Raw genomic sequence first — 14949 nt, forward strand, 5'->3', positions numbered from 1 at the left:
GTGGAAATGTCCATTGTTATGGTCACTATGGGGTAGAGTATAGAGGAGCCTTCACAAATTAAAAACACAACCACCATATAATCCAGCAAATTAAAAACACAAATCAAAAATACAACCACCATATAATCCAGCAATCTCACTTCTGCATATATATCCAAAGGAAAGAAAATTAGTATCACACAGAGATACTTTCACTATTATGTTTATTGCAGCTTTATTCATAATAGCCAAGACCAGGGAACAAAGTCTTCCAGCATATGGATAAATGAATAAAATAATTGTGAGACACATGTATAAAATGGAATATTTCTCCTAAAAAAGAAAGAATTTCTGCAATTTGTAACAATATGAGTAAGATTTGAAGTCATTGTGTTAAGTAAAATAAGCCAGACACAGAAAGGCAAATACTGCATGATCTTACTTTTATGTGGAATCAAAAAAAAAAAAAAGAAAAGAAAAGAAAAATGAAAGTCAAATGCATTAGAAAGAGAGTAGAATGTTGATTACCAGTGTCTGGAGGTGAGGGACGTGGAGAGATATTGGTCAAAGGGTGTAAACAAATCCTACAGTTATAGGATGAATAAGTCTGTAGACTAATTTACAGCATGGTAACTAGTTAGCAGTAACATATTATAAACTTGAAACCTTCTAAGAAACTAGATCTTAAGTATTCTCACCACACATAAAAGTAACGATGTGAAATGGTAAATATGTTAATTAACTTGGTTGTGGCAATTATTTTATAATGTATACATATATCAAATCATTACCTTCTATATCTGAGCTAAGCTACCATTGTCTGACTGAAAACTCATTCTTAAGAGGACATGCTTGAGAAAGGCTTAGAGGCCACAGACTTATCTCCTGCTGATGCTACTTCTACAAAGTCATCACTTAAAACCAGCTAAAGATTATCTATTTCATAGGATATTGCAAATGGCAAGAAGCAGCTAAAACATATCAGCGCTAGAGTTAGGGTCTCTATTATCATGAGGTTTGGCTTACAAACTATCACTAGCAAAATTACTAACAAATATTCTTCCATAGCACAAATCGGGTTACTAGCTTTCTAGCCTACATTTTTTGTGTTCTCTCTGCATGCTAGTCATATAGCAGTACCACAACTCTCATACCAAATTTTATATTAATTAATATATATAATGAAACTGACATAAAAAAGAGACCACAAAATACAATGGATTCAAAAGGTAGAATCTTATTTCTCACATAAAATTCACGTAAGTAGGAGGAGGAAGGTAGAGCAAGATAATCAAATAGAATCCTCTTGCAATTGTTCCCCCAACCCCACAGGAAAACCAAATTGAACATTTGTTTAAAAACAAAAGAAGCCTCCTTTTATAAAACCCAAAAATCAATTGAGAAATCACAGTACTTATTATTAACACCATATTAAGAAAAGAGGCAGACTTCCAGGCAAGATGGCCAGATAAGAACAGCTCCTGTCTGTAGCTCCCAGCAAGATTGATGCATAAGGTGGGTGATTTCTTCATTTCCAACTGAGGTACCCAGTTTATCTCATTGGGACTGATTGGACAGTGGGTGAAGCCAAGGGGTCAAGGGATTCAACTCCCCTAGCCAAGGCAAGTCATGAGAAACTGTACCAGGAGCAACAGTACATTCCAGCTTTTCCCATGATCCTCACAACCAGCAGACCAGGAGATCCCCTCTGGTGCATATGACACCAGAGTCCTGGAATTCAAGCACAAAACAGGGTGTCTGTTTGGGCACACATCGAGCTAGTGGCAGGAGTTTTTTGTTCATATCCCAGTGGCACCTGTAATGGCAGTAAGACACACAACTGTTCACTCCTCTGGAAAAAAGGGCTTAAGCCAGGAAGCCAAGTGGTTGCCCTCAGTAGGTCCCACCCCATGGAGCCCAAATAGCTAAGATCCATTGGCTTTAAACTCACTGCCAGTACAGCAGTCTAGGGTTGATCTGGGTCACTGGAGCTGGGTGGGAGGAGGGGTGTCTGCCATTGCTGATGCTTGAGTAGGTGGTTCTACCCCTCACAGTGTAAACAAAGCCACCAGGAAGTTTGAACTGAGCAGAGCTCACTCAGCTCAGCAAGGCCTCTGAGGAGAGGCTACCTCTTTAAATTCCCCCTCTGGGCAGGGCATCTCTGAAAAAAAGGCAGCAGCCCCAGTCAGGAACTTATAGATAGAATACCCATCTCCCTGGTACAGAGCACCTGGGGGAAGGAAGTCTGTGAGTGCAGCTTCAGCAGACTTAAACATCCCTGCCTGAAAGCTCTGAAGAGAGCCATGGATCTCCCAGCACAGCGTTCAAACTCTAATAGGGGAAAGACTGCTTCCTCAAGTGAGTCCTTGACTGGGAGACACCTCCCAGTAGGGGCTGACAAAAAACTCATACAGGAGAAATCTGGCTGGCATCTGGCAGGTGGCCCTCTGGGACAAATCTTCTAGAGAAAGGAACAGGCAGCAATCTTTGCTGTTCTGCAGCCTCCACTGGTGATAATCCAGCAGAAATGGTCTGGAGTGGACCTCTAGCAAGCTCCAGCAGACTTGCAGCAGAGTTACTGCTAGAAGGAAAACTAACAAACAGAAAGGAACAATCACAAGAAGGACGTCCACTCAGTTACCCCGTGTGAAGGTCACCAACATCAAAGACCAAAGGTAGATAATTCCAGGAGGATGGGGAGAAACCAGCACAAAAAGTCTAAAAATTCCAAAAACCAGAACACTTCTCCTCCTTCAAAGGATCACAACTCCTTTCCAGCCACAAAACAAAATGAGACAGAGAATGAGTTTGATGAATTGACAGAAGTAGGCTTCAGAAGGTGGGTAACAACAAACTCCTCTGAGCTAAAGGAGAATGTTCTAACCCAATGCAAGGAAGCTAAGAACCTTGAAAAAATGTTAGCTGAATTGCTAAATAGAATGACCAATTTAGAGAAGAGCATAAATAACTTGATGGAGCTGAAAAACACAGCATGAGAACTTCATTAAGCATACACAAATATTAATAGTCAATTTGATCAAGCAAAAGAAAGGGTATCAGAGACTGAAGATCAACTCAATGAAATAAAACAGGAAGACAAGATTAGAGAAAGAAGAGTGAAAAAAAACAAAGCCTCCAAGAAATATGAGACTATGTGAAAAGACCAAATCTGCATTTGATTGGTGTACCTGAAAGTGAGAGGGAGAATAGAACCAACTTGGAAAACACTCTTCAGGATATTATCCAGGAGAACTTCCCCAACCTCACAAGGCAGGCCAACATTCAAATTTAGGAATTACAGAGAACACCACGAAGATATTCCTTGACAGGAGCAACCCAAGGCACATAATCACCAGATTCACCAAGGTTGAAATGAAGTTAAAAATGGTAAGGGCAGCCAGAGAAAAAGGTCGGATTACCCATAAACAGAAGCTCATCAGACTAACAGCAGATCCCTCAGAAGAAACCCTACAAGCCAGAAGAGAGTAGGGCCAATATTCAACATTCCCAAACAAAAGAATTTTCAACCCAGAATTTCATATTCAGCTAAACTAAGCTTCATAAGTGAAGGAGAAGTAAAATCCTCTACAAACAAGTAAATGCTGAGAAATTTTGTCACCACCAGGCCTGCCTTACAAGAACTCCTGAAGAAAACACTAAACATGGAAAGAAATAACCAGTATCAGCCACCACAAAATCACACCAAATTGTAAAGACCATTGATGTTATGAAGAATCTCCATCAGCTAATGGGCAAAATAACCAGCTAGCATCATAATGACAGGATCAAATTTATACATAACAACATTAACCTTAAATGTAAATGGGCTAAATGCCACAATTAAAAGACACAGACTGACAAATTGGATAAAGAGGCAAGACCCATCAGTGTGCTGTATTCAGGAGACCCATCTCACATGCAAAGACAAATATAAGCTCAAAATAAAGGGATGGAGAAAGATTTACCAAGCAAATGGAAAGCAAAACAAATCAGGGGTCTCAATCCTTGTCTCTGACAAAACAGACTTTAAAGCAACAAATATCAAAAGAGACAAAGATGGGCAATATATAATGGTGAAAAGATCAATGCAACAAGAGCTAACTATGTTAAATATATATGCATCCAATACAGGAGAGCTCAGATTTGTAAAGCAAGTTCTCAGAAACTTGCAAAAACACTTAGACTTCCACACAATAATAGTGGGAAACTTTAACACCCCACCATGACTAGCAGACAGATCAATGAGACAGGAAATCAACAAGGATACCCAGGACTTGAACTCAACTCTGCACCAAGTGGACTTAATAGATATCTACAGAACTCTCCACTCCAAATAAACAGAATACACATTCTTCTCAGCACCACATCACACTTATTCTAAAATTGACTACATAATTAGCAGTAAAACACTCCTCAGCAAATGCAAAAGAATGGAAATAATAATAAACAGTCTCTCAGACCAAAATGCAGTCAAATTAGAACTCAGGATTAAGAAACTCAATCAAAACCACACAACTACATGGAAACCGAACAACCTGCTCCTGAATAACTACTCGGTAAATAATGAAATGAAGGCAGAAATAAAGATTTTTTTGAAACCAATAAGAACAAAGACACAATGTACCAGAGTCTCTGGGACACATTTAAAGCAGTGTGTAGAGGGAAATTTATAGCACTAAATGCCCACAAGAAAAAGTTAAAAAAAAACTAAAATCGACAACCTAATATCACCATTAAAAGAACTAGAGAAACAAGATCAAACAAATTCAAAAGCTAGCAGAAAATGAGAAATAACTAAGATCAGAATAGAACTGAAGGAGACAGAGACAAAAAAAAAACCTTCAAAAAAATCAATGAATCCTGGAGGTGCTTTTTGGAAAAAATCAAAAAAAATAGACCATCCAGGCTAATAAAGAAGAAAAGAGAGAAGAATCAAATAGAAGCAATATGAAATGATATAGGGGATATCACCACTGATCCCACAGAAATACAAACTACCCTCAGAGAATACTATAAACACTTCTATGCAAATAAACTAGAAAATCTAGAAGAAATGGACAAATTTCTGGACACATACAGCCTCACAACACTATACCAGGAAGAAGTTGAATCCCTGAATAGACCAATAACAAGTTCTCAAATTGAGGCAGCAATTAATAGGCCACAAACCAAAAAACATCCAGGTTCAGAGGGATTCACAGTCGAATTCTACCAGAGATAATAAAAAAAAAAAAAAAAAAAAAAAAAAAAAAAAAAAAAAAAAAAAAAAAGAGCTGGTACCACTCCTTCTGAAACTATTCCAAACGATGGAAGAGGAACTCCTCCCTAACTCATTTTATGAGGCCAGCATCATCCTGATAACAAAACCTGGAATAGACACAACAAAAAAAGAAAATTTCAGGCCAACATTCCGGATGAACATTGATGCGAAAATACTCAATATAATACTGGCAAAGTGAATCCAGCAGCACATCAAAAAGCTTATCCACCACAATCAAGTCAGCTTCATCCCTGGGATGCAAGTCTGCTTCAACATATGCAAATCAATAAATGTAATCCATCACGTAAACAGAACCAATGACAAAAACCACATGATTATTTCAATAGATGCAGAAAAGGCCTTTGACAAAATTCAACAGCTCTTCATGCTAAAAACTCTGAATAAACTAGGTATTGATGGAATGTATCTAAAAATAATAAGATTTATGACAAACCCACAGCCAATATTATACTGAATGGGCAAAAACTGTAAGCATTCCTGCTGAAAACCAGCCCAAGACAAGGATGCCATCACTAACCCCTCCTATTCAACGTAATATTGCAAGTTCTGGCCCAGGCAATCAGGCAAGAGAAAGAAATAAAGCATATTCAAAAAGGAAGCAATGAAGTCAAATGGTCTCTGTTTGCAGATGACATGATTATGTGTTTAGAAACCCCATCATCTCAGCCCAAAATCTCCTTACTGAGAAGCAACTTCAGCAAAGTCTCAGGATACAATATCAATTTGCAAAAATTACAAGCATTCCTATACACTAATAATAGACAAACAGAGAGTCAAATTATGAGTGAACTCCCATTCACAATTGCTACAAAAAGAATAAAATACCTAGGAATACAACTTACAAGGGATGTGAAGGACCTCTTTAAGGAGAATTATAAATCACTACTCAAGGAAATAAGAGAGGACACAAACAAATGGAAAATCATTCCATGCTCATGGGTAGGAATAATTAATATGAAAATGGCCTTACTTCCCAAAGTAATTTGTAGATTCAATGCTATCCCCATCAATCTATCACTAACATTCTTTTCAGCATTGGAAAATTACTTTAAATTTCTTATTGAGCAAAAAAAGAGTCTGCATAGCCAAGACAATCCTAAGCAAAAATAACAAAGCAGGAGGCATCATGCTACCTGACTTCAAACTATACTACAAGGATACAGTAACCAAAACATCATGGTTCTGGAACAAAACTTACATCTTATACAAAAATTAACTCAAGATGGATTAACGACTTAAACATAAGAACTGGAACCATAAAAACCCTAGAAGAAAACCTAGGCAGTATCATTCAGGACATAGGCATGGGCAAAGACTTCATGACTGAAACACGAAAAGCAATGGTAACAAAAGCTAAAATTGACAAATGGGATCTAATTAAACTAAAGAGCTTCTGCACAGCAAAAGAAACTATCATCAGAGTGAGCAGGCAACCTAGAGAATGGAAGAAAAATTTTGCAATAAATTCATCTGACGGAGGTTTAATATCCAGAATTTACAAGGAATTTACATGAATTTATAAGAAAAAAAATTCCATCAAAAAGTGGGCAGAAAATATAAACAGACACTTCTCAAAAGAAGACATTTATGCAGGAAAAGTTCATCATCACTGGTCATTAGAGAAATGCAAATCAAAACCACATTAAGATACCATCTCATGGCAGTTACAATGGTGATCATTAAAAAGTCAGGAAACAACAGATGTTGGAGAGGATGTGGAGAAAAAAGAATACTTTTACACTGTTGATGGGAGTGTATATTAGTTCAACCATTGTGGAAGACAGTGTGGTGATTCCTTGGCCCAGCAATCCAATTACTGAGTATATACTCAAAGATTTGTAAATTATTCTACTCTAAAGACAGATGCACATGCATGTTTATTGCTGCATGGTTCACAATAGCAAAGACTTGGAACCAACCCAAATACCCATCAAAGATATACTATATAAAGCAAACATTGCACATATACACCATGAAATAATATGCAGCCATAAAAAAGGATGAGTTCATGTCCTTTGCAGGGACATGGATGAAGCTGGAAACCATCATTCTCAGCAAACTAACACAAGAACAGAAAACCAAACACCACACATTCTCACTCATAAGTGGGAATTGAACAATGAGAACACATGGACACAGGGAGGGGAACATCACACACTGGGGCCTGTAATGGGATGTGGGGCTAGGAGAGGGATAGCATTAGTAGAAATACTTAATGTAGAAGATGGGGTGATGGGTGCAGCAAAACACCATGACATGTGTATACTTATGTAACAAATCTCCACGTTCTGTACATGTACTACAGAAGTTAAAGTATAATAAAAAAAAATTAAAGATTTTTAAAAAAGAAAAATAAAAGAGGCACTAGAGAGGGTAGGAAAGACAGTATAGAATCACATACACAACGCCTTCCTCATCCCCCAGCAGTAGCCGCATGGCATGAAGACAGAATCTCTGCTGTCTGGGGAGGGAGAGTGTAGTGCTTGTGGGACTTGGCATTGAAACTCAGTGCTGCCCTGTCACAGTGGAAAGCACCATAGACAGAACTCAGCCAGCATCCCTGGAAGGAGATTTAGACCAGCCCTACAGAGAAGCAAATTGTACATCCCAGCAGTTGGAACCTGCCACAAACCCTGCCACAGTGAACTAAAGTATTCTGGGCAAGTTCTGGTACTGTGCTGGGCTCTAACCCAGTGAACTTTGGGTGCATGCTACTTAGTGAGATATGGGCTGGGGTGGCCAAAGGAGTGCTTGCATTACTTTTCCCTTAACTCTAGGGAACACAGCTCATGGCTCTGGGAGAGACTCTCTCTCTATTTGAGGAGAGGAGAGTAAAGAGGACTTTGTCTTGCAACTTGGTTACCAGCTCAGCCATAGTAGGATAAGGCATCTGACAGAGTTCTGAGGCTCCCATTCCCAGCCTTAGTTCCTGGATAATATTTTGAAACACATTCTGGACCCAAATGGAATTCACTGCCTTCAAGGGAAGGATCCAGTTTTTGCAGAATTCATCATGAACTGACTAAAAATCCCTAGGGCCCTCAATAAGCAGCAGTGGTAGCTAGTCAGTATTCACTGTGGGCCTTGGGTGAGACTCAAAACCGTGCTGACTTCATAAGCAGTTGTGGCAGCTATGGGGAGGGACCCCTTCCTCTTGGGCAAAGGAGTTAGAAGAGTAAAGAAAAGTTTACTTGAAGCTTGGGTAACAGCTCAGCCACATTGGGGTTTTACCTCCTGGATGGCATATCTGGATTTGTCCTGGGACAGAGTGTTAAAATGCATGCTTTGAATGAAGAGACCCACCCAAACAGGCTTTGTGTGAGCAACATGGCTGTTTATTCACCTGGGTGCAGGTGGGCTAAGGCTGAAAAGGACATTAGCGAAGGGTGGTGGGATAGGAGTTGGTTTTATAGGTTTGGGATGGGCAGTGGAAAATTACAGAGTAAGATCAGTTACAGTGGTGGGGATAGGGTCAAGGAGTATACATGACCATAAGTTCAGTTACAATGGCGGGTGGGGTAAGAGTAGTTAAGATGGTAGGGTGGGGCAAGGAGTATTCACATTGTCATAATAACAGTTAAGATGGCAGGGTCCGGTAAGCCATCTTAACCAGAGGAAACTATCAGGGATAATGGCTATCAGGGATAATGGCGAAAGAATGCAGGCAGTGGGTGGGGGGTGATCAGTCCAGGCAGGCAAGACTTCAGAATTTCCGGGTCTGGGCTTGCACATGGAGGCCTGACAAAGAGAAGAGCCCATTGCCCTGAAGAGAGAGACTCAGTGAGGCAGGAGAATAGAACCTGAAGACAGGGATCCTAAGGACTTCCTAGAACTAAATCAAATGATAACACTTTTGCTATGATAGGAAATATCATCTTTATCTACATACGGCATACACCAAATAGCTCGTGAAAACCTATAGAGGGTATTTAATCCCCAGAAAATTCTGTAACCAGGCCCTTGAGTTGCTTGCCCAGGCTTGCTGAAGAGCCCTCGGGCCTCCAGTGAAATTGGTGATAGACAGGCAGTATTAACTGTAGACCTGGCATGGTGGTGGCCAAGGGAGAGCTGTCTCTGAAGAAAAGAGAGGAAAGAGTGGGAAGGGCTCTTTTGTGGCTTGTGTGGCAGCTCGGCCACAGTAGAACAGAGCACCAGGTAGATTCCTACATGCCCTGGTATCTGACTACATGCCATGGCCTCAGACAGATTCTTGGGACACATGCAGAACCTGGGGAGGGGGGGCACTTGCTACTCTGAAGGGAAGCATGCAAACCTAGCTGGATTTGATACTTGCTGATTGAAGAGCTCTTGGGCCTTGAGTGAACATAGGCAGTAGCCAGGCAGTGATCACTGTGGGCCTAGGGAAAAAGACCCAGTGCTGTGCTGGTGTAAACCAAAAAATATCGGAGACAAGTCTCAATCAATTAAGAAAGTTTACTTTGCCAAGGTTAAGGACACAGCTGTGAAACAGCTTTAGGCGGTCCTTACGATGAGTACCCAAGGTGGTGGGGGTACAACTTGCTTTTATACATTGTAGGGAGATATAACACATCAATCAGTGCATGTAAGATTTACATTGGTTCAATCTGGATGAGCAGGACAACTTGAAGCAGGGGCTTCCAGGTCAGAGGTAGATTTAAACATATTCGGATTGGCAATTAGTTGAGTTATTATCTGGAGAAAAGAATGCCTGGGTTAAGATAAAAGGCTGTGGAGACCTAGGTCTTATCATGCAGATAAAGCCTTCAAGTAGCAGGCTTTAGTGAAAGTAGACTCTAAATGTTTCTTCTCAGGCCTAAGGTCTTTTGTGTTGATGTTAATGCTGAAGTAGTGTAATGAGACATTTCCAATCCCCACGTCCCATTATGGCTTGGACCAGTCTTTCAAATTAAATTTTAGGGTGACCTGGCTGAGAAGGGAGCCCATCCAAATAAAATTTCACAGGGCCTTCAAATTTTATTTTTGGCTTACATTCTTTCTCTTCTGGATGAGATTTGCTACATCAATGGCCACCAAGTTTTACTTTGTTCCATAATACTGCTGGGATGAGTGGCATGCCTGCCTGCCCCAGGCCCATTCTGTCAGCACCATGGGACTCTAAATCCCACTGCTTAGGGAATTAGAGTCAACAAGACTTACAGCCAATTAATTGTTTTAGGCCAGATAGGAATGGACAGGAACAGGCATTTATTACCCCTTAAATTTATTATTTTTTAAGTAGAAAGCCAATAAACAAAAAGCCAAAGGCAAGGTTGCAAAGCTGTCATTTTTAATTTTTATGCTTTGAGTTACTGTAATCTTAGTTTTAGCTACAGGCTTATAGGAATGAACTATACAAAATATAAGTATTACTCTGAAAAAAATTTTTTAAGGAAAGATATATCTATTGGGAAAACTCCTAACTGGGGGTATTATACTTAGGAGGTTTTGTCACAAGTTATCTTTATCTTCTCAATAATTATTTTCTTTTAATTCTACAGGAAGCAGGATATTCTTTATTGCTGGGGTAGATGCAAAGGTGCCACATAATAGTAGCTCAGGAGGTAAAGTCTCTTGTTTTGCTAGCAGTTTAAACATCTTTGTACCCATCCTTGATTTGGTGGGTCTGACATGCATCAGTCCCTGGGCATAGAGGAAGGGTACTTATATACTCTTAGTAGCTATGTATTTGCAGTTAAAAACAGATCAGACCCAGTGGGATGCCAAATTAGGTAGACTGACATTTCTGGCCTTCAGAATACCATGATGTTGGTTTTCTTGGAAGTAAAACACAGATAAATAAATAACATTAATATTTAGACAATGAAGAGTATTTGCGTGTCAGAACAGAGAAAGGAACCAATTCCATTAGGGTACTAACTAAAAATATAAAGAAAAGTTATAATCTGATACTCTTTAGAGAATAATTATAGCCAAGAAATGATTCATGATTTGATCTGCACTGAAAAAAAATCAGGGCTGAAATCTAGTATGAAGTGTTACACTTTTTCTTTGAAACAATTTCGCTTTCTCTCTAGCTCTCCTTTTCTATTAAATAGAAATTATAGTAAGACCAATTTGTGTACAAAGTAAATTTTAAGCTTATACTTTATCTGATTATTCACATAAGGTATAGCAAGAATGATTGACTATATAGGCTCCTCTTAAGTTGGCTTTGCTGGAGCTTTACCCAAAAATATGCAATTTTAGTCAAAGTCTTGGTAAAATAACCAGTGTCTTCAATTGTTCTGTTCTAAAGGGCTCTTACTAAACTTATGCAAATAACTACATTGTCATAAAATTACAATCTGGATTTGGGAGAACTCAGAGAGAAAAGTAAATTTGCTTAAAAAACATATTTCACCAAAATGTTCTCAACTATGAATAAAAGAAAAAAAATGTTTGATCCCTCTTTAACCAGAGCAGCAACCTTCCAAACAAGATATTTATTCACCTTGGAACTGCCATTCACAAGCCAAACGGCTCATGAGAGCTGTCTATAAAGCACTGTAAAATCTAGTAGCTTCTCATATATTTAGAATCAGTACTAGGGAAAAAAGAGGCTCACTGCTCATGAGTATCACCTCCTTTTATCCCCAGGTAGCAAGAGCGTATGTAAACCATTTTCATTTTACCATGGAACTCTTTGGGGCACTATTATTTTTATTAGCATAGGGGTAGCCTCAGTTAACATTCCAGGGAAAGGTAGTAAGTGCCCTCAAGTAGAAATTTAGCAGTCCAGTACTTGCTATTGGGAAGTACTCACAGTCTTTTGCCATAAGCCCCAATAAATGCTCCACAAAAGGCTACAAAGTGGAGAATTTGTCCTGACTAGTACTCCAGCTTTTACCCTATATTTTTAGGTTCAGACAATCTTTATTAGTTCCCATGCAATCTGTCCAATTAACATTTCTCAAAAAGCAGATTTACAAGCCTTCAGGTTTATACTACGAATAGGGAAAATATCCCCCAGTTAGATGCAATACCTATTTTCATAAGACATTCAGGTAAAGGAATTACAACTACCTTACATAAAGTCTGTTTAAATATCTCAAATTTTATAATTCTATTAACCTGTATGTTTTTGTTAGCCAATCAAGTTTTACTTTAGATTGTGAGGTCTGGCTCCAGCCAATGGAGATCAGACACAGCAGTAAGGACAACCCCAAATGGGTAAGAAATAAATTTGTGTGTTTCCCTTTGTTCTTTGTACTCTTGTGGCAAGATGGCTAGTGAGGGTACCTTTCCTGCAGTCCAGGAAATAAAAATTGCATTGCTGAAAGATCCTTTGTCTCAATGCTAATTTTCCTTTGTGGCACTGAGTATCTATTTCCAATAAATTCTATCTCCAACCAACAACTCCCTTTTTCCTTTCCTTTCTTTTTTTTATTAATTATCCCTGATTTTTAATAATCAACTATAAGATCCATGAGAGATAGCAAATTTGATAAGACTTCTCAAGGAGTCATATGAGTCTGTGAGAGGGGTAACCGTCTAAAAGGGGTCCCCTTAATTCTAAAATGTAGTGTGACCTGGTTATAGGCATATTCTGTAGGAGAATATTCCCGTCATTACAAAGCCAGGCCCACATTGCTTGCCTGTGAAGCATAACAACTGTTTTATCTGTAGTGTTCCACTTGGTATTTTATAGGAAAAACCAGGCAGTCCCCTTCTCAGGATAAACAGAACTTACAGTGGTGTTAATCCCATCTACAAGGCTGGGTATTCTCTCAGGAATAACCACCTGTGAATTTGTATTATAGATGTTCACCAGTAATTGTTCAATGTGAGCTGTAGGCCCTGCATCAACTTGAACATGCACTTTCATTCTGCACCATTTAAAATTGAGACTTCTGTCCTTAAAGTGTTTTTTGTTTGTTTGTTTTTGTTTGTTTGTTTGTTTTTTACAGTTCATTATAGTAAGGGATTCTCAAGAAGCTGATGATACCTGATATGGTTTTGATTTCTCTCCCCACCCAAACCTCATATCAAATTGTAATCCCTAATGTTGGAGGAGGGGCCTGTTGAGATGTGATTGTATCATAGGGATGGATTTCCCCCTTACTGTTCTTGTGATAGTGAGTGAGTTCTCATGAGATCTGGTTGTTTAAACATGTATGGCACACCTCCCTCCACTCTCTTCTTCCTGCTACAGCCATGTAAGATCGGCCTCCTTCCTCTTTGCCCCCCACCATGATTAAAGTTTTCTGAGGCCTCCCTAGCCATGCTTCCTGTACAGCCTGTATAACTGTGAGCCAATTAACCTTCTTTTCTTTATAAATTACCCAGTCTCAGATAGTTCTTGATAGCAATATAAGAACAAATTAATACAAAAAAAAGGTACTGGGAAAAGGGGAATGACCATAAAGATGGCTAAAAATGTGGAAGCAGCTTTGGAACTGGGTAATGAAGAGGTTGGAATAGTTTGGACAGCTCAGAATGAGACAGGAAGATGAGAGAATATTTGGAACTTCCCAGAAACTTGCTGAATGGCTGTGACCAAAATATTGATAGTGATATGGACAGTAAAGTCCAGGCTAAGGTGGTCTCAGATGGAGATGTGGAACTATTTGGGAACTGGAGAAAAGATCACTCTTGATATTCCTTAGCAAGGAGGCTGGAAGGATTGTGCCCCTGGTCCAAGGATCTGTGGAGCTTTGAACTTGAGATAGATTATTTAGGATATTTGGCAAAAGAAAATTTTAGGCAGCAAATCATTAAAGATGTGGCCTGAGTGCTTCTAACACTGTATGAACAAATGAGATAACACTGCATGAAAAAAGAGATAATCTGAAACTAGAACTTATATTTAAAAGTTAAGCAGAGCATAAAAGTTTAGAAAATTTGCAGCCTGAACATGCAGAAAAAAAAACAAAAAACAAAAAACACAACTGTTTTTAGGAGTGGAATTCCAGTCATCTGTAGAAATTTACATAAATAAAGAGGTGCCAAATATTGATAACCAAGATAATGTGGAAAAGACCTTGAAGATATTATAAAGACCTTTGTTTCAGCCCCTCCCATAACAGGCTGGGAGACCTAGAAGAGAAGAATGATGTCCTGGACTGCTCCCAGGTCCCCAGTGCTCTGTGCAACCTCAGGAAATGATGCGCTGTATCACAGTTGATCCAGCTCCAACCATGGCTAAAAAGGGGTCGAGGACATTTACTTCAGAGGCTTAGAACATTTACTTCAGGGATTACAAGCCATAAACCTTGGTAGCTTCCATGTGGTGTTAAGTCTGCAGGTGCACAGAGTGCAAGAGTTGGGGCTTGAGAACCTCTGCTTAGATTTCAAAGGATGTATAAAAATGCCTTGATCTTCCAGGAAGAATTCTGCTGCAGGGGTGGAGCCCTCATGGAAAATCTCTACTAGAGCAGTGTGGAGGGAATGTGGGCTCAAAGGCCCCACAGAGAGTTATCACTGGGGCACTGCCTAGTGGAGCTTTGAGAAAACAGTCACCATTTTCCAGACTGAAGAACATTGTATCCATCAGCAGCTCATGCCATGCACCTGGAAAAACCACAGGCACTCAACATCAGCCCTTCAGAGCAGCCACGAGAGCTGAACCCTGTGGAGTCACAGGGTGAGAGCTGCACAAGGACTTGGGAGCACAGCCCTCGCATCAATGTGGCCTGGATGTGAGACATGGAGTCAAAAGAGATTATTTTGGAGCATTAAAATTTAATGGCTGCCTTGCTCGGTTTCAG

At 39.5% G+C, this 14949-nt stretch overlaps 1 long non-coding RNA gene across 1 annotated transcript; it reads left to right on the forward strand.

The window, feature by feature from the left end:
• Positions 1-610: 610 nt before the first annotated feature.
• On the forward strand, positions 611-13834 carry LOC116534979. Its single transcript, XR_004261984.1, has 3 exons — positions 611-622; positions 9884-9890; positions 13652-13834. It is a non-coding gene; the product is annotated as an uncharacterized LOC116534979 (long non-coding RNA).
• The last annotated feature ends 1115 nt before the right edge of the window (positions 13835-14949 follow it).

Source organism: Sapajus apella, unplaced genomic scaffold, assembly GCF_009761245.1.
Source record: "Sapajus apella isolate SASKATOON/1434 unplaced genomic scaffold, GSC_monkey_1.0 scaffold91, whole genome shotgun sequence".
Classification (NCBI taxonomy): Eukaryota; Metazoa; Chordata; class Mammalia; order Primates; family Cebidae; genus Sapajus; species Sapajus apella.